Genomic DNA, 21471 nt, shown 5'->3' with positions numbered 1-21471 from the left:
TGCAGTAGAAAGATGGGAGACATATCAAGAATAATGAAAAAATGTAAGTCCAGCAGTTGATTTCTCATTATTTACTGTGAAGTTGGTATTGCTGATTGAAAGTGCTCAGAGGGCCATCAGAATCAAGTCAGGGGCACTGATTTTCAACTCACAGTAACACCACATAAACATTACATTTGAAAAAAGCATGATCCATTCTCCAGGAAATAATTTACTTATTTATTTGCCCTGAACTAAATTCAACTTTTTTTTCATTGAAAAGCCATAATTTCAAGATATCTTTTCCAAGAATATTTATCATCCTTTTTAAAAACATTTTTTTAATTGTAGGTGGACTCTCGATATCTTTGTTTTATTTATTTTTTATGTGAAGCTGAGGATCGAACCCAGTGTCTCACTCATGTGAGGCAAGCACTCAACCACTGAGCTACAACTCTAGCCCTATTTAATTATCACTATAGTATGACAATAAACAACTGGGCAGTGATCCAGGCATAGTGGTACATGCCTGCAATTCCAATGGCACAGGAGGCTGAGGCAGGAGGGTCACAAATTCAAAGCCAGCCTCAGCAACTTAGAGAAGTCCTAAGCAACTTAGGGAGACCCCGTCTCTAAATACAAAGGTCTGGGGATGGGACTCAGTGGGTAAGTTCCCCTGAATTTAATACCCAGTACCAAAAAACAAAACAAACAAACAAACAAACTGAAGTTGGCAGTGCAGGAACCTTCAAAATAGAAGCATATAAGCATATGGTGGTTAAATCTAAAATATACAATAAAACCTAGTTTCAATACACATACCACAACAATGTTGATTTACTAAAGAAGTATGTCTGCTAACGAAGTCATAGTCAATCATAAATATCAAAATGATTAAATGTGTGCATGCTTCGAATGAGGCTTGATATTTTAACTCAGAGCATCATTAACAATGGTTTAAAACTGATGAAAAGACAATTATCAAAAATTATATTTGGTTGAATTTTAAAAATTCAAAATACAATTCAAAGTACCATTAGCAAACACATGTTTTTAATTAAAAATTGTGGCTGCAGGGCTGGGGCTATAGCTCATTGGTAGAGTACCTGCCTCACATGTGTGAGGCACTGGGTTCAGTCCTCAGCACCACATAAAAATATTTAAATAAAGATATTGTGTCCAACTCCAACTAAAAAAAAATATTTTAAAAAAATTGTGGATGCGTGGCAAATATTTCTCACTAGACTCATCATTAACTTTTCTTCAGTGTTTTTGGCTCACACAGCTAAAAATTCAGTGTTGTGTTCCTCAGTTTCTGTTTCTTCCTCTATAATGGGTGAAACAGTACATACTCAATAAGGTTTCTCTGAGGATTAAATGAGTTACTACATATAAAGCAGTCACTCTGGCACCAAGTAAATTCTCATATAATATGCACATCAACACCCCAATATGGAAAAAAACCCATTTACTCTATACTCAATTATATTCTGTGTACATTCTAATAATTTTTATACATTTTCACTAATTTTCTAGTAACTAAAAATCATTATTATAATATAATATGCAGAGGAAGACTGTTTCACAGCACCAGAGATTCTGAGAAGGATGTGGCGACCACCATGAATTTGTATTTGTAGTGAGCGTGTTAGCGATGCTGATGCTCCTGGTCCAACAACTGAACCACACTATATTGTCTCTCAGAAAATGCAAAATAAATTGGTACAGATTGCACTGCTACTTGGGGAAAGTATAAAAATCTACAGACAGCATTATCAAAGGACTAGATAGTGGATTTATATTAAATTTTATCACTTAAATATCCAGGCAAAAGGTTGGGTTTAGCATTGTATCTGGGTAAATTTCATTTCTTCTTAATTATCTGGAAACTTTGAATCTTCCCTCCATCATCCCCTCCCCCCAAAAATTAGTAAAATAAAATAAATCATTCTCTTGCTAATCATGGTTCCTTAGTCTTAAAGTACAAATAGAATTTTCATTTTTTAGTGCTGCGTAATACTCCATGGTGTATAAATGCCACATTTTTTTTTTTATCCATTCATCTATTGAAGGGCATCTGGGTTGGTTCCACAGTCTAGCTATTGTGCTGAATGGATGGCACTAGAGCAGATTATGCTTAGTGAAGCTAGCCAATCCCTTAAAAACAAATACCAAATGTCTTCTTTGATATAATGAGAGCAACTAAGAACAGAGCAGGGAAGAAGAGCAGGAAGAAAAGATTAACATTAAACAGAGACATGAGGTGGGAGGGAAAGGGAGAGAAAAGGGAAATTGCATGGAAATGGAAGGAGACCCTCATTGTTATACAAAATTACATATAAGAGGTTATGAGGGGAATGGGAAAATAAACAAGGAGAGAAATGAATTACAGTAGATGGGGTAGAGAGAGAAGATGGGAGGGGAGGGGAGGGGGGATAGTAGAGGATAGGAAAGGTAGCAGAATACAACAGTTACTAATAGGGCATTATGTAAAAATGTGGATGTGTAACCCATATGATTCTGCAATCTGTATTTGGGGTAAAAATGGGAGTTCATAACCCACTTGAATCTAATGTATGAAATATGATATGTCAAGAGCTTTGTAATGTTTTGAACAACCAATAAAAAGAAAAAAAGAAAAAAGAAAAAAAAAGAAGAAAAAAATTAGAATTTTCAGGGAAACCTCTACATAGATTTTTATGAACTCTTATCTTCAAAATTAAATAAGAGTAAGATATGCAAATAAGCACAATATTCAGCAAAATGCTGTTGTTTCCATTGCTGACATATAGCACACTCAATATGCGTAATGATTTCCCATGGGTCTTAGAAGGATTCTTTCTGGTCATTTCTGTGTAAGTAGTTTTACTTAGATCAAGGTATTCATTTATCCTAGTTCTAACCACTTCAAGGAAAAGATTTGACAAGCCTTCTGTTAACTTTTTTCGATATTTCTGAACATACTCTTCAATAAAAGAGCAATAAAAAGGACTGGTGGTGAAAAGAAAGTAGACAATTGATTAGACAATCCTTTCTGTGTATCCGAGATGGATGATCATGTATCCACTCCAGTAATTCTTGAATTCTTTCTTTGATGGAAAAATTCATCAGGCTTTCTAACCCTGTTTTTCAATAATTCTATTTGTCAGAAAGTTTTCTCTTTAGCTTTAGAGGTCCTCATTCTGGGTTCATTGATTTTCCTCCCCTAAACTAATTCATTTTTGAGCCCAAAATCCTAGGCACAGGTTTACATGTTGTGGAAGTGGATATTTCCCATCAACCTGGCCACTCGAAACAATTTAGGAGCTGCCTGGTTACCTGAGAAAGACTGCCTCCCCCAAATCATTCTTTCTGCACCACTGAGAATTTTTAAGACTGAGTAGGGAAGGACAGGAGCTTGAAGAGGGGTTGTAGGAGGGAATCCTGGGGATTGAATCCATGGCATGCTACCACTGAATTACACTTCCAGGTTTTTTTTTTTTTTTTTTTTTTTATTTTGAGACAGGGTCTCAATAAGTTTGCTGAGGCTTGCCTTAAACTTTTGATCCTCTGCCTCAGTGTCCCCCCTACCTCCTCAACCCCCATCCTCACCCTCCCAGTCCTCTGCCTGGGATAATAGGCATTGGCCACCACAACTAGGAATAATTTTATACTTTAAAAGTTTGCTACCTTTTGGACACATCAGCTTTTCCATTACCACCCGCCTTTTTCCTAGACTAAACATTTCCAGTTGTCCCCAGAGTTCAAATTTGCTGTGTTTTCTTGAGTGTTTGTGGTTTTTCTCTTCTTCAGGTTTGCTAGATACATATTTTGGGGGCATATTAATAACGACACTATTTTTATGAAATTCAAGTTTACATAACCAAATTTATATTTTTTTTCTAATTGTAATTCATAACAAATATAAATTACATTATAATTACAACAAAATACGTTATTCTGCCAATATTTACAACAAAAAACAAGTGTTCTATTTTAAAAGATAAAAGTTTGTACATTCTCTGACTTCTCTATGTGGTTCTCATATTAGTCTTATCCTAGAAAACAAAAATCTTCAATTTCATAAGCATTTTAGATTTTTCACTTGCTCTATTTTAACATATTTAAATGTCTTTCTTAATATAAGGTAGCCCAAAATGGAATAGTATAAATTAAATAAGAAAGATGGGAATCCTCACTGAATTGAATTAGGCACTTTATTTTCCTTAACTGGGAAAATATTTTAAATATACTTTAAATGTATTTCTTTCTAACTTGAAGGAACCCATCAGCCAACCTGCAGTAGCAATTTTTAAGTTGTCTTTTCTGAATTTGCATGTGCTCTGAAGTTAGGGAGAGTAACATACATGAACAAAGCAAACATGTATGATCAAGGACTGACACATACAAAAGGAAAAATACTGACCCAGAGAACATGGAGAATAGAAAATAACCAAATGGGCCACATATTGTACTCTTTAGTATAGTGGTTGTAGCACATTGTTCTTTGGGAAATCATCTCTAAGGCAAAGAAGAATTTATTATTTTTAGTATTATTTAAAGGCACTAAAAAGCTGATCTTCCATTAAAAAAAAAAGAAATAAAAATATCTTTGATTTTTCAGGAGCCTAAATATTATATTAAGGCATCATATATCTGGAAAATGTAAATACAAATGTTTTGGCTAACAGTGAATCATGATTGCACATTAATACCTTAACATGTACTTCTAACAGCTCACTCTAACCTCAAAGGGATCCAAAATATAACTAACTTCTTCTTTTTTTTTTTTTTTTGCCTGGGGTACCAGGAATTGAATTCAAGGACACTCAATCACTGAGCCACATCCCCAGCCCTATTTTGTATTTTATTTAGAGACAGGGTCTCACTGAATTGCCTAGTGCCTCACTGTTGCTGAGGCTGGCTTTGAACTCTTAATCCTCCTGTCTCAGCCTCCAGAGTTGGGATTACAACTGTGAACCACCATGCCTGGCTATAACTGAATTTTGATAGAAGTAAATATAAAAGAGAGCAAAGAGTAATAATGATGACAGGCCAAGCTAAAAAACTTGACCAGCATTTTATATCCTGAGTTATAATATCTAATGATATAACAATTTTATTAAATACTATATTTACTGGGTTCTTGCAATGTGCCAGTCCCTGTGCTCAGTAATTTGAGGGCATTACCTCATTACTTCCTCAAAACCACCATCAGATAGATCAGGGGTTGCCAAGTTAGAACCTGGAGTCCAGGCCAACCTGTGACCTCATGCATTACATTTTGTCTATAACTACTTTCATCCTACAATGACAGCTTAATATTTGTAACAGAACTTATATCTTCAAAACCTAAAATATTTGCTTATCTAGTCCCATAGGGAAACACATCAATTTTTGAGATAGATGCTGTTTGTTTTATTTTCATTTATTTCAGTTGAGGAATGTGAGGTACACAGTCTACTTTGGTAGGTAGTAGATGTTCTATAGTCATCCTTCCATCACAATAAAAATCTCATGGAATTAAAGTGCATCTACCTAATTATTCTCTCAGTAAGAAAATATTTAGTTCTTCCTTCTATGACCCACATCTATGAAATATTGCAAAGAATTAATGTATAATGTGTGGATTTTAGAAAGCTTGAAGTAAATTATGTATAAAATTGCATTTTGAAATGTGCTTTTTGAAGCTGATGAATAAAAATAAGAGACAAGGCTTTTATCTTAATTATATGTATAAAACAACAAAAATTTAAATAGCCCTAAAAGAGACAATGTTGAATGAAGAAAAAAACCTCAGTTATAAAAATAAGTGATTCTAAAGCAATTATAGAATTCAAGGGAAATACTGTGATCAATTTTACAGAAAAAAAAAATGAAAGAGGACTTACTAAATTTTAGAACATAAGAACATAGTTATATAAGAACTTAAGAAATAGATAAAATAATGAAGAAATGATAAATTGTAAAGCATGGATTTATTAAAATTGAGACTATATGTCAGTTATGTTTATATATAGATCCTGAAAAAATAAGTAAAACAAATATATGAAATTATATTTTAAATATAATTTGTGAGGCACTACTAATAAAATCAGTCTATTTAGTCTAAATATTTCTAAAAGTAATGCTTTATTGAAATTTAACAAATAGTATGCTAAAACAGATAAATAATAATAACCCTGAAATGGAAAAAATATAAGATCACAATCATAAAATTTTAACTCATTAACTTGAAGTTCATTATGCATAGTAGAATGAAAAATTACTAATTATATGGATACAAGGACAGAAATCCCTAGACAATACCCATAGAGATTTAAGTAAACTTTAATAAAATAATTTCATTATTGAAAGAGGGGATTATGCAAGAAAGACTAAATTATATTCAATTACATAATTACATAATTATAATTATATAATAATTAGATGAAAAAATCTTTAAATACTGATTTAAAAATCAATTTTTGTTATACTGATTATGGGTTTAATAATTTTAAGGCACCACAAATAAGAAGAAAAACAGGCAAAACAAATTAGAACTCTAATACTTTTAGTATTCTAATTTTTTAATATTCCATAATAGAATCATGGAAAATTCAAAAGATTAAAGGATTGAGTGATTTAGCTTAAAAGAATATAACTCATAATATATTTAAGCAGTATCAACTATGAAAATATGAATCCAAAAGTCAAGGAAATCTCAAAGTAAAAATACATTAGTTGTCACTATGCAGAATATTGGACTATAACCTACAGACAATTCTGAATCCATTAAAATCAATATAATTTGAAAAGCAAAAGTGGAATTCTCCTTCTGGCAATATGGCTTGGCACAAGCAAAAAAGGGACTTTTTTTTTCAGAAAAAAAATGTATTAAGAAAATAACATATTAGAATAGTATTATTGATCTCACAATGGTAGAAATATCAATATGAATACCCATTTTTCAAAAACAAGCAAAAAAATAAAAAAAACAAACATCAGGAATTGGTAAATTGATGCAAATATAAATATTCATTGAATGTGAAATATTAGTAATAATGAATAATTTAGTAGTGTAACAAGATGGATAGAAATTTTCTTAATCTAAGTAAAACTTGAGCATATTATTATTACTATCTCCATTCATGGTAAACTAAAAAAGAACTGTAAATAAACATTGAAATCTAGTTGGTATATTTGTTTTTCACAGATATATGGATTAGAAAATGTGAAATAAGTTCATATACCAAAACTGAGGAGATAAAAAAATGATTATGAATAACTAAATTCAAGTTTTAACTGTTGGAGGAGTTAAAGTATGTAAAGAGAGAAGGCCTGAATTAAATTTATGATTCTGAATTAGAGATAATATATCACTGTGTATCTAATGCCTATTGCAGTTAATGGTCGAAAATATTTGAAGAAAGACAGGAGAAAAGGAGAAGGGGGAGAAGAAGAGAGACTATATTATAAATATTGACATTATTTATAATATTATTTATAAGGAAAGAACCAGGAGAAAAAAAAAATTTACCAAAGCAAGAGAATGAACACCTAAAGAAAATGCTTGTTTTACTCTTCTATTGTTTGTTACCTTATAGAACAGAAAAGAATAGGATTGAATATACAGAAAAAAATAAAATAAGAGATTATCAAAGAGAAGAGAAGTATTTTTGAGAATAAAGAGAAGTATTTTTGATGAATAACATCTTTCCTCTGAACATTGAATAGCTTTCATAAATAAGCCTTTTATAAATAAATTCTAGCATGAAACCATCTTTCATAGTAGGAAAACATAAAATAATACAGTTCTAATTTCCATTTTTAATAAAACTATAGTTTCAGAACCTTAGTATTTTAATGGGCTCTCAGGAATAAATTTCCATTAAGAGCAACTAAGATGTAACTACTAAAGAGGGTATTGATCTAAAACAGAGTAAAATGGCCTAATGAGTCCTGAACTATTATGAAACTAGGAAAAAGACCAGAAATAAATAGCTGTTCAGATTATCCAATTATCTTTGAGCATTAAATTAGACAGCTTTTCATCACTATGAGAAAATAGCTGAGAAAAACAACGTGAAAGGAAGAAAGATTTATCCACATAGAGTGTACATGCCTGTAATCCCAGCTACAGAGGAGTCTGAGGTAGGAGGATCACAAGTCAGATGCCAACCTCAGCAAGTTGGAGTGCACTCTCAACAAGGGAGTGAGACTCTGTCTTAAAAATAAAAAGAATTAAAAAGAAAAAGGACTAGGAATATAGTTTGGTGGTAAAGTACCCACATTTTTAATTACCAGGATCACAAAAGGAAAAAGAAAAAAAAGGAGGAAAGAATTAATTTGGTTCACATTTTCAGAGATTTTACTCCATAGTCAGCCAGCTCTGTTGTTTCTGGACCTGTGATGAGGCTGTATATCATAGCAGAAGGGCACGGTGGGGAAAAGCTGCTCACCTTAATAGGCCAGAAAGAAGAGAGAGAGAGAGCGAGAAAGAGAAAGGGGCCAGGGACAAGATATAGTCCCCAGTAGCATGACCCCCAAGGACTCATTCCTTCAACTAAATTACATCTCCTACAATTTCCACTGTCTTTCAAAAGTCTTATTAGTGGATTAACCCATTGATGAGGTTAGAGCCCTGGGATCAGTAATATCTCAAAAACCCCACTCTGAACTTGGCTCTGTTGGGGACTCAGGTTTCAGCCCATAAGCCTTTGTGGACATCCCTAGAACCAAACCATAACAGGCATAATAGAAAATGTCATGTTAAGTTTTAACTGGAAAAGTAACAAGAAATTGTAATTTCAGATTATATTCCACATACTTACTATACGATATGTGGTGCTCTACTACCAACTCAGCTGTAAGAATAGTATCCATTCATTTGACAACAAAATGGACATATCTTTTTGAGAGCCCACTATATGGCAGACGTTGTAAGACATGGTGATACATTCTTCATTCCCGTGGATCCCAGTTTCATGAGGAAGGCAGGTAAATAAACAGCTTACATCTAGAAGAGTCAATACAGACGCAGAATGCTAGGAAAGAAAGACCTTGATAAACACATGGAAATGAATGAAGACCACCCAAGTGATAACAAGCAGTCTATTTAGCAGACCTTGCTATAGAGAGGGAGTCATCCAAATATTGCTTGTGTTTGGCAGAATCTCAAGGCAAAAAGAGGAGTAGAAAAGCTTTACAGGGAAAAAATAAGAAGGCATTCAATATGCCCTGATTGGAGGCTGTTGGCATGGACAATCAATAGGCAGCTAATGAAGTAGATTTTCCTTTATGGTTATGAAGAAAAGCATATTTGACTTTCTACAGTTGTCCTAAGTTGGAAGTAAAGAATAAAAAATAGGAAAGCTGTCAGTTGTTAATCAAGTCCTGGCTCTTTTGGATTGAATGCTACTGGGATTGCTAGTTGACTCCTAAATTTGTAGCTGCAGATTATGAATCAGAGTTCTACCTTTATATGTAATCTAGCCATTTTTCATTGTATATGTATTCTCTGAAATATGTTTTAATAATAATGAATATTTAATTAAAAATTTAACTTCAAGTTTTAACTAATTCTTTATTTTACCTTCCCATATCTCTCCTGTTGTTATAAAATGAATCTAGTACTTTAAAAAAGCCACTTTATATAAAAGGAGTCCTTTGCTAATCAAAGGTGGTTTGATTTCCAAGAAAAATGAATCATAATGTAAGAATCAGTGATGCTACAGAGAGAATAATAAATCAATAGTTTGGACAACTCAGAAGCTTATAACTTAAAAACTCATTATAAATATTTTGAAAAATCTAAATAAATGTGACAGTCCACAATGGCTGTACTGATAAATCAAACACTTATCTTTTCAATTAAAAAAAGGATTAAGTACATTCAGTTAACAAAAGCAGAATCACTGTTACCACCCAAAGTATCAAATAATTACATTCCTCATGTATTGCCCTTATTCTTGCAATTTCACTTTTAAATTTCTAGTCATCTTTTTAGAAGCACAATTGTATAGTTTCTGGTTTTTATCTTTATCTTCAAGGATACTAAGGATAAAATTTTTTAAAAAGCAGAACAAGAACCTATTCAACCACCTAACAACTATTATAGTCCAGATGGTAATCTTATAGAGGTATGGGGGAGAGAATAATTTTAAGTACTACCCATCCTTTTACTTGCCTTAAGATTATAGAAAATAGATATTTTGCATTTTTTGTCACTGAAGATATGTTGTTGAAGGCTGACTTATAAATGACAAAAAATGTTCAAAATGCACTCATAATATACTTTTATGCATGCATCTCCTTTATTGCATTTATTTGCTTTCTACTGCTCACAGTTTTAAAATGTAAAATGCAATTTAATATAAACTCAATGTCTCATCTTCAATATAGTTTCCCAATATTATATGAATTGTTGAGGCTTTTGCTATCTTGTTTCAAATAGACTCCAGGAAATGAGTGACTTGTTACAGCTCAAGAACTTAAATAAAAACAAATTATATTTTCTGATTCAAAGTCATACACTGCTCAGATTGTTGTAAACTTAGAAGAGAATGATCTGTTCTGCAATTTAGCAAGTTTATAGGTATTTCAGCTTTTGTTAGCAAACTCTTTTTATATGTGTTGGTAAGCAATTCTGGCTCTACATTGAGGCATTTTATCTTTAGACAGAGTCTACCAAGTATCCCAGTATTTGATAAAGCAGGTGTTTGGATAACCTTCAGGTAACTATTACAATTGATAGTAGCTATGAATATGCAGTAACCACAAATATTATTTCTCTGATTACCTTGTTTGTTCATGGCTTATGATTCTTAAATAAGGATTATTAATTTTAAGTTGACAAATATTCTTCAAGAAGTTCATAAACTCTGAAATTTTATAGGAAGACTTTTCTGGAAAAAGGATGCATATCTGTTAACAGATTTAAAAAGGAGACAGTGATACAAAATTGAGATATTGGCAATCTAAATTATAGCTAATCAAATACACATAAACCTCTGTTATTTACAGTAGATAGATAACTGAGAAAAAAAGTATTCTTAGTAATCTTCAAAGGTTAATCACTAAACAGTTTTCTCAAACATCTGGTGGAAGCTGGGTATGATGGAGCATGCCTATAATCCAGCGACTCAGGAGGCTGAGACAGCTATCTCACAGGAGGATCACAAGTTCAAAGCCAGCTTCAGCAAAAGTGAAGCACTAAACAACTCAGTGAGACCCTGTTTCTAAATAATATACAAAATAGGGCTGGGGATGTAGCTCAGTGGTTGAGTGCCCCTGAGTTCAATCCCCAGTACCAAAAACAAACAAACAAACATCTAGTGTGATTTCTCTTTCTCTCTTCATTCGTTTTAGTCCTTTCTTTCTTTCTTTCTTTCTTTCTTTCTTTCTTTCTTTCTTTCTTTCTTTCTTTCTTTCTTTCTTTCTTTCTTTCTTTCTTTCTTTCTTTCTTTCTTTCTTTCTTTCTTTCTCTCCCCCTCCCTCCCTCCCTCTCTCCCCTCCCTCCCCCCCCTCTCTTTCTTTCTTTCTCTCTTTCTCTCTTCTATTTATTTCTTCACTTTATCCCAATTCCTTTTACTACATTTACTTAAGAGTTTTTTTTTTTTCAGTGGCTGGGGTTGGGGCTCAGTGGTAGAGCGCTCACCTAACACGTCTGAGGTGCTAGGTTCAATCCTCAGCACCACATAAAAATAAAATAAAGGTATCCTGTCCAACCACAACTGAAAAAAGATATTTTTTTAAGAAAAGATTTTATTTTCACACATCTGAAATTTTTACATATCTGTGACAAACGTGGTTTTTTTTTTCCATCAGAAAAATATCTTCTAAGCAGAAGATGATGTATTAAGGGCATAAGGTAGCTTTAAAATTTTCTCTTTCCGCCAAAGAATCAAACTGGAATGATAAACAGCAAGGAAAATAGAAATCAGAACAGAACTTTAGTCTGTTCCAATAAAACCTCTACTGTGCCTGCTGCATGCCATCTATTATAACGCTATGATTGAACATTTGACAGCCTCTGAGAACATGCCATTTGCGCTTGCAGATCTACTATCTACCATTTCTTAATCTATATTCTGTCCCATAAGGCCAGTCATTAACAGGTATTGACTGTATGACTTCTCTTTGGTTAAATCAATGAAGACATTGGGAAAAGATGGGAGAAATGAAAGACAGTGGCATTTGTCCATTTAGGACTCTCCCTCTTCTGTTAATTTTCTTAAAGCTAGCTGATTCTTCAAGGGAATTTTCCCTGTATAAATTGTTCTCCCTCTTGATCCTACTAACCTTACCCATTTCTCATTCCTTTGGGATAGAGCTATTGGACATCTCTTTAAGCCAGGATTATCACTGTATTCATTGAGGGCTCCTACCTACACCCAGGTGTTTATAATTAGCTCATTTGTAAATAAACAGTGTGTCCTTTGTTTCCTATTAGGACTTACATGCATCAAGACCAAATGATAATTATCCCAGAAAATTCAAAAGCCTCCCCCACAAGATGGTCTCTCCCTCCACTTAGCTTTATGTTCTTAAAACTTCTTTCCAGAACTCAAAAATAAATGTGTCTGGTATGCTTCAGGTAACATGAAAAACAAAAGTTTCAAGGAGCTAGGGAATATAACTGTAGCTTTTTTCCCATTAAGAGGCCAAATATATATCCTAAACCCTTGAATATAATGAGCTATGTGAATTTCTGACCAATAGTATATTACCAAATTATGGCATAAACAGAGGTTTGAAAGCATTTGCCCATTGGGACTTGTCCATTTTTCCATCTTAGGATCCCTTGTCACCATTATAATATGAACCCTACATATGATGAGAACCATTGGATTTTTGTTATTTCATCTCTCTGTGTATTAGCTCAGATGATCAGCAGACAATAAGTAAGGCCATCCTGGATCAGACATCCCCCAGACAATTTACCAATTCGCAGAAGAGGCACAATCTAGCCCAAACAAAATGAGTCAAGCAACCTCAGATCAGAAAAATCATCACTGAACCCAGTCCAAATTCCAGACCCACTCACGGTTTTATGAGCTACTAATAAATGGTTGCTTTGTTGAATCCATTAAGATCTGAGGTTGGTGAAGGTGTTCCTGCACCCGATTTCTGACAGGATCACAGCGTGGGGGATGCTATGGCAGGGCTGCACCATCTGGAAACTGGAACCATTAGGAATGTTAAGTGTTTTGTTTATGATACTCATGATATGGATAACCGGACATAGGTCAATCAATAATAAAAGTACGTATTGCCTGAGATTGCAGGAAAATTCCCAGAATGAGATAAGGATACAATTGAGCACTGCCATGAGGTGCATTTCAATATCTCTCAGGATGCAAACAATGGTGTTACTCCTCAAGCTTAAACAACAAGAAATATTTATCCCATGGTTAAAAATTTATACTATCCCCCCTCAACCCATCCTAAAGCCACAACCTGTACAACAGCCTCGCTACAGAAAAACAATTGCTGTGCCAACAGTACAAGGACCACCGTATGTAGCTTATGGTACCCCCCTAAAAGACAAGAGGCTAATAAAAATACATCCCCCAACCAATAGACCCTCCTTTGCCTTACACAGAAACTTAAGATGAAAATGGAAAACACATAGTTAATATAAATGACAAATGGGTTGAGGCGTAAAGCCTGCCCTTTAGTTAAAGATTACAAAGACCTAAGAATTGGTGTGCGTTGACCAAGGATCAAGGAAGTTCTTTAAGAAAGCAGTTGAATAGGTCATATGAAAAAAGGAAATTACCTTGGAAATTAAAAATAGAATAATGTAAAATTAACATAAATATATTTTAGAGGCACTTTACAGTAGTAGGCTTTTAAATAATAGATTTTCACTACTTTAAGTGTGTTTTACTGGGATTTTAGTTTAGAGGTAAGAAAGCTGACCAATAATCATAAGTATGCTTTAAAGTTAAAGGTTAATGAAATAATTATAGGTTTGCTTTAAAGTTAGAAGTAAATAATAGGTCAGGAGTCATGTAGTCCAGCTGTGTCACCTAGTACCTAGTGATTGAGGTAAAAACCTAAAAGCTTAATCATGATTGACTAAGGTGACAGAAAAATATTTTGAACAATGTATTCAATATCTTAGGTAATCAATGTATGTCAGAAAAGATTGTAACTCTTGAAAATTATGTAAATCAAAAAAAGTTTCGGGCTTTGAAGCTATCCATTAACTACCTGAAAAAACACCTGTAAAAAAAGCCATAAAAATAAAGATCCCTCCAGGGGCAGCAGAGATGTCTTCTGGAGGCTGCTGTAACTTGCAACCTGTCATCAGACGCCTCTTCTTTCGCGGATGCCACTCCTCCTTTGGGACCCCTATAAAAATAAGCACCTAGAAACAGTATATTGTTGTTAAGTAACCAAAAAATATGTGGCATTGGTTTTGAATTGGGCAGTAAATTAAAGGTGAAGAGGGAGCTAGGAAACTGCCTGAACATGTTATACACTGGCAGAACAATTGGCAAAGTTGTCAGTACAGGAAGATAAGAAAAATTATCTTTTAAGTGTGTGAACACTGACAAGATGGCTTCCAGGCAACGTATTTAAAGTGAAGTTAATTTCTTTTATCCTCTAAGATGAAGTATGTGAAAAGGGAGATAAGCTATAAAAAAGAAACTGCCATGTTTGCAGGAAATATCTAAAGGGATAAAAAAAAAAAGGGTTAGGATGTATTAAGCTGGAAAACTGTTTCTCATTATCAGTATCTCTAACTAGTAAATTATTTTCAAAGTAAAGTGAGGACTGAGAACAAAGATCAAATCAAGGATATGTCTATAAAACTGTTTGTTAAATATCTCTGGTTGATTGGAGAAAGTGCTAAATGACCTCTGTAAATTACACACAGGCTTCTAAAAGTCATAAAGGTAGTGGGGAGGGTGCCATAGAAGCCTAATCTCTAAGAAAGCTTCCATTAAGTCCAGAGAAAGCAGAAGATTCAAAATCTTGAGAGTTTGGGTTTCATTGAAAATGGAAAATTGTAATCTGATAAATGGAAAGCCCACAGAATTTTTAAGGAATTTATGTTAGACAAAGGGCTATTAGCTTAGATTAAAAGGAGCTGAGATTGCTAAAATTTTTAAATATGCGCTGAATCTCAGCCTTTAAAGGCAGAATCGAGCTGATAAATCTACTTAGTACAAACAAAAGCTTTCCGGAGGATAACATCCAAGAACCAAAAAGTGAAGGCAAAATCCATGGATAATAATGGACCAAGAAACTGCTCCCCAAAAAATGTTAGGAATTTTGTACTGGGAAGCTATTCTGTCCAGCAGAAAGGGCCAAATCAAGAAATATTCCCTGGTCCCAGAATCAGAAATCCTGACATTTCTCCTGTGGGACTTCCAAAGGTCTATGAATCAGTGCCTATCTATCCACTTCCTACTCTTTACTTTTTAAAATGAAAAAGTCAATTTAATTATCATGACCCTGGCTCACCATTGCACATGGAGGGCAGACAACTTGTATTTTTGGTTCATAGCATCCTTAGTTGATGGGAACAAGAGGAAACAATCCAAAGAAACCATTTGATCTTTGTTCACTTTATTTTGAAAATAATTTACTAGTTGAAGATACTGATAATGAGAAACAGTTTTTCAGACTTTATTTAAATAATAAGATTTAGGACTTTTGGACAAAACCAGGAATTAAATAAGACTTTTGGGGAGACATAGAGAGAGATATTTTAATCTGGGAGTGGAATGAAACTGAATTAACTATGGTCAAAGCATTGTTAAAATGTTCACAAGTATCACATCTCCCATAAAAAGCCAAATCCATTTTCCCATTTCTTAAATCCAAGTTAGCAATATAATTTAGCAACATGATACAGTGTAGAAAAGCTCACATGAGAGCTCATATACTTGCTGCTCTTGAGAATTCTGCCACCTCCTCCAGGTGAATAACCGCAGTGTAGCCTATTGGTTGAAGAGAAACAGGTGGCCCTGTCACATTCATACCCACCCAAGAATTGGTCTACTGCCAGACATGTGAATAAAGTCAACCAAGATTAACCAGCTTCCAAATGGAGGTCTCATAACAGCAGAGGAGTTCCCAGCACAAATACTCAAAACTAAACAAAAGTTTGCTATTTTCAGACCCTCTAATTTATTATGCTAGTTTGTTACATAGCAAAGGAAAATCAATATACAGGACCAATGTTTATTCTTCCATATAAACATTTGAATATAATTTTGAAACAAAAACATAAAACTCTTCTCTCTCTCTCTTATTAAAAATCTGGAAACCTACATGAAGTTTAAATATTTTCTTTGTTAAAAGTAGAGGAAATTGAAATTCATTCTAGACTAGGAAGTACTATCTTCAAACTATAGAGGATTAATTAAAAAATATAATTTATAATTATAAAAATGTCTTAGAGTTAAAGTTGAAAGGTCTTGGTTGGTTTTTCTCCTATTGGATAAGATGATATCTGAGTTACTGTCTAGCTCCAAAATATTCTGATTTTCTGATGTCACTTCAGTTTTTAAGGACAATTTTTAGTCTGACCATTACCTAATAATAACATCTTTCAAACAGTTGAATTTATATAACTATTCTCTGATCTACATATGCATGAAAGATTATATATTTATATTTCAAGAAATAAAATTAAACCATTCCTAGCTTGGTCACTGTATCTATTGAAAGAAAGAAAAGGAGATTTTTATTTTTTAATATTGTATAATTGAGGGTTTCACTAATTGGCCCATTGAAAAGTATTGATTGAGCAGCTATTACATGTAAAATATCTATGTTTGACACTTTGTAAGTTATAAGAAGCATTAGACCTACAAATTGCCTTCAAAGAGCTTAACATTTATTAGCAAAGAAAGCTATTTACTTTTTGAAAAGCAAATTAAATGGTAAAAAAAAATCACAATATACGACAAGGACCAGAGACAACATGGAAAGGGAAGTAAAGTATGGTGGTAAAGAGGGGAACTCTGGAGCCAAATTACTGAAATCCGATCCTGCCCCCATAGTTTACCTTCCGGGCACCTTAGGAAAGTTATTGATCTCTTTGGATCTATTTCCTAATCTGTAAAATAGATACACTCATATTACCTACCTCATAGATTATTATAGGCAATTAATATGTAAGAAATACTAAGAACAGTTTCAATGTCAACATATTTGAAGTACCAAAACACATATTGATCTATATAAGTTATGATGCATCTAACTGTAGACAGTAAGTGTCTAGGAAAAGTCAGCTATTCTGCATGAACTGCCGAGAAGAGACAAAACCCAGCTACCTCTATCAAAATAAATAAATCAATAACCAATTTCCTGCAAAGGCCCTCCATCTGTTTTTGAGTTTTCAGAATCAAAATAAAATTTGCTAAAACTATTACTTCCTCAAATTTTAAATGAAATGTTTTCATAGTATTTTATATTATGGATGATCTCAGAGGATGTAGAAAAGGTGTATTTTAATCATAACCCTTAAGTTGTGTGAGCCTTCTTGGTTTCCAAAAGGTTGTTAAAATCAACATCGCTGTATCAGATTCATTGTCATGGAATTGTACATATAAGCTTTATACCTATGTTGTGTTCCGGTTTATCTGTCCCTGGAGACAGACACACAGCAGATTCTCAATGAATATTTTTGGAATAAATCAATACATTAAAAGTAATTTTAGAAGATATTGAATACTAAAGGTAGTATTTTAAATATGCAACAGAGTAGACACTATTATTCAGTCAAGAGTTTCTTACTTGTTGTTTTACTCTTTGAAAAGTTTTGCAGGTAAAAAAATTAACTTATGTTACTTTCAGAAATTATAGTTATTTAATAATAGATTTAGGTTTTCAGAAATATTCCTTTTGAAGTTATTTTGAGTCCAGAGGTTTATAATGCCATTAAAAACCACCTTAGAAGTGATACTCAGTGAAAGCATGCAGCAGTAGGTCTTAAAGTGTAGCCTTCAGAAAGCAGTATCGGCATCATCTGGGCACTTATTAAAAATGGGAATTCTCAGGCCCCATCCTTGACCTGTTAAAATAGGAGTCCTAGAAATGGGGCCCAACAATCTGTGTATTCATTAGCTCTGCAGGAGATTCTGAGGTACTATATAGTCATTTGTAAGAACCCTGACTTATAACAACTTTGTGTTCCCTAATACCTTTCCTTACAGATCTAAAAGAATGAAATTGTTTTGGCATGAAAGCAATAGACTATTTTGGGATTATTTTAGAAACTAGTTTCAATGTTTCAAAAGTAAAAATACAGATGTCAGCTCACTCTTCTTTTATGAAAAAACAACAGGACAAAACTCTTCTACTAGGGAAATTATTTCAAACATGTGGACAGTATTTTTTAAATAACATTTATCATGTAATTTACACTAAATTTTGTACTTTTTATCTTAGGAACTGGTTGACTTAGGAGAAAGAACAAGAAGTGATAAGTATATGAGATAATGCATATGTTGATTATCTCAATATAGTCATCCCATAATGTATATGTATCTAAAACTATATGTTGGGTGGTGGGGCCCTAACTTAGTGGTAGAGCACATGCATAGGATGTTCAAGGTCCTGGGTTCAATCCCCAACCCTGCAGAAAACACCATCACCAAAAAAAAAAAGGGGGAGGGGAAACTCAAACACTTATTAAGTTTCACACTATAAGTATGTATTTATTTATAAATACATAAATATATATTTTAAAATATATAAAGTTGTATATAAATATAGGAGCTCTAGAAGTGGAGCTCAACAATCTGTGTATTCATTAGCTCTGCAGGTGATTCTGAGGTACTGTACAGTTTTAATTTGATTTGAAAAAAAAAAAAAAGAAATACCACATGGTACAAAGATACCACAATAAAAAAAAATAAAACTGAAGGTTGAATAGAAGTTAAATTAAATTTTATTTCAAGTATATAAAGATTTATAAAGCCATGAATTCATCTAAACAGGCTCTTGTGTAAACTAAAAATAATCTAACCTTCAAATTTATATGTAAAAAAAGAACTGACTTTCCCCATGGAGTTTCACTTGAAAATTACAAGTAGAGATTGGGTTTTAAAAAAGGACAGTGGGCTGAAGTTGTGGCTCAGTGGTACAGTACTTGCCTCACATGTGTGAGGCACTGGGTTTGATTCTCAGAACTACATATAAATAAATAAAATAAAGGTCCATTAACAACCAAAAAAAAAAGGTCAGAACAAAAAGAACTAGGAATCACAGTCTAAAATAATCTTAAGACACTATTGAGGGCTGGGGATGTGGCTCAAGCGGTAGCGCGCTCGCCTAGCATGCGTGCGGCCCGGGTTCGATCCTCAACACCACATACAAAGGAAGATGTTGTGTCTGCCGAGAACTAAGAAAAAATAAGTAAATGTTGAAATTCTCTCTCTCTCTGTCCCCCTCTCACTCTCTCTTTAAAAAAAAAAGACACTATTGACACTACCATTTTTAAAAATTTTTAGTTTTACATGACAGTAGAATATATTTTGGCATTATACACACACACACACACACAAACACACATACATACACATAAAAGCACTACCATTTTTATTAGTTATTGAGCATCTGCCTAAGGAAAAGCACTGTGTTAACCATTGAGATTAGAATTTAGGTAAATACAGTTCCTGTTTTCACAGAGATCACAATGTAAGGGAGACACAATCTATTGACTTTTATATGAAAGTGAAAAACAAAAAGCCCTAGAGAGTAAATGAAATTTTCATTTTAATAGATATAGTTATAATACTGAGCTCCAAATAACAATTGTACAGCCAGTCTTTTCAGATGGAAAAGAAAACTAGATCTCCAAGGAGGTAAAATGATGTTGGCACAAGCCTAATAGTGTTTCAGACATATTAGATATTCTGCAAACATTGCTATTAAACCTTGTGATACATTCCATTATCTTTACTTACAAAGCAGAATATTACAACTTTAAATGACTGTTTATATGCCAACCAGAAGGAGTCAGTGGACAAGAAAAGAAGACACAATTTCCGACTACACTAAAAACAAAGGTTTCAGAAGTCATGTGATAAGAGGGTTTAAGTGACCATGGAACAACTCAAGGAGGAACAGGGAGATACGGTGGGTATACAATAATAGAACTGTTAATATGAATTACTCGGTCAGAAGAATTCACTGAACTCCAACAGTATGGAAGAAACTCTGGAATATGTCATAAAGCATTGTGGGAGGAAACAAAAACTTTATAAAACTAGATTTGTAGCTATGGGAAGAGAAAACATGGAGAAGAGCTGTATAAGAAGAGCTGATAATTTTCACTTTTTATAATAGAGAGTGAGGGCTTGTTTGGCTAATTGTAAAGGATAAAATAATTTCCTCCCTTGCTTCTTTCCTTTTTCTTCTCTTTCCATGCTCCCCAACTAAGTATATTGATGAGTTTATGATGACAGAGTTGGTAGTTCATTAATCTGCTATACAATAAATTTTACTAAGTTCATGTCTGTTGGTCCACCTGGGGGATCCTAGAACCCACATATAAGGGTCTCTGTTTACGTAGTCAATACAAAACTATTATACCTGTCATTACAAGAACATCAGGTTAAATTCTCATGATATATTAATTAACCTATTTTTGTGTCTCTTTAAGAAATTCTAGAAAATGGGAGAATAGCCAAACTTTTCCCATAACCTTTGCATATCCTCTGCCTTACTGTTCACTGGGGTTCTGCTCTTTCTCATTAATGTAGTCCATCTATCATATTGCTAATATGCCACCACAGTTCCTGGCTACATCTCTGTCAATCATCTCTGTTTATATGCTAGATACAGTGAAACTTGTCTGTAATCTCAGCTAATTTGAAGATTGAGGCTGGAGCATCACAAATTCAAGGCCAGACATAGTAACTTAGTAAGACACCATCTCAAAAAAAAAAAAAAGATTAAAAAGGGCTCTGGGTGTAGCTCTGTGGTAAAGCTCCCTGGATTTAATCCCCAGTGCTGTTGCTACTACTACTTCTCCTCCTCCTCCTCCTCCTCCTCATCATCATCATCTTCATCATCATCATCATCTCTGACCTCCGTTTTGCCCAGAGGCAGTGTTCCACATCTCATTACCAGTCTTCTATGCCCTTTGAGGTATTTGCTCCCTCTACCTACCTGTAGATGTTAATCACTCCCTCTTTGGCAATAAATGAAGTTTGCCCCACTGAATAAACAATTTTCTAAAGAAGTTCTTTATATTTGTGAGAATCCCTGTTGATTATTTTTATAGCTTCACTACTTGGCTTTCCATGATAAGGTGAAGAAAGTCCTTGACAGAGTGACACTAATGTCCTTGACACTAATGATGCAGTCTTTCATCCTTACTGCCACCCTCCACTCATAGTCTCTCTCTCTCTCTCTCTCTCTCTCTCTCTCTCTCTCTCTCTCTCTCTCTCTCTCTCTCACACACACACACACACACACACACACACACCTTTTTCTTTTATAGGGAATAGAGATGACACTAGAGAACCAAGTCAGAAAGTGTTCAGTCTCAGCAGTTTG

This window comes from Ictidomys tridecemlineatus, chromosome 1, assembly GCF_052094955.1.
Source record: "Ictidomys tridecemlineatus isolate mIctTri1 chromosome 1, mIctTri1.hap1, whole genome shotgun sequence".
Taxonomy (NCBI): domain Eukaryota; kingdom Metazoa; phylum Chordata; class Mammalia; order Rodentia; family Sciuridae; genus Ictidomys; species Ictidomys tridecemlineatus.
Note: the sequence above shows the minus strand (reverse complement) of the source record.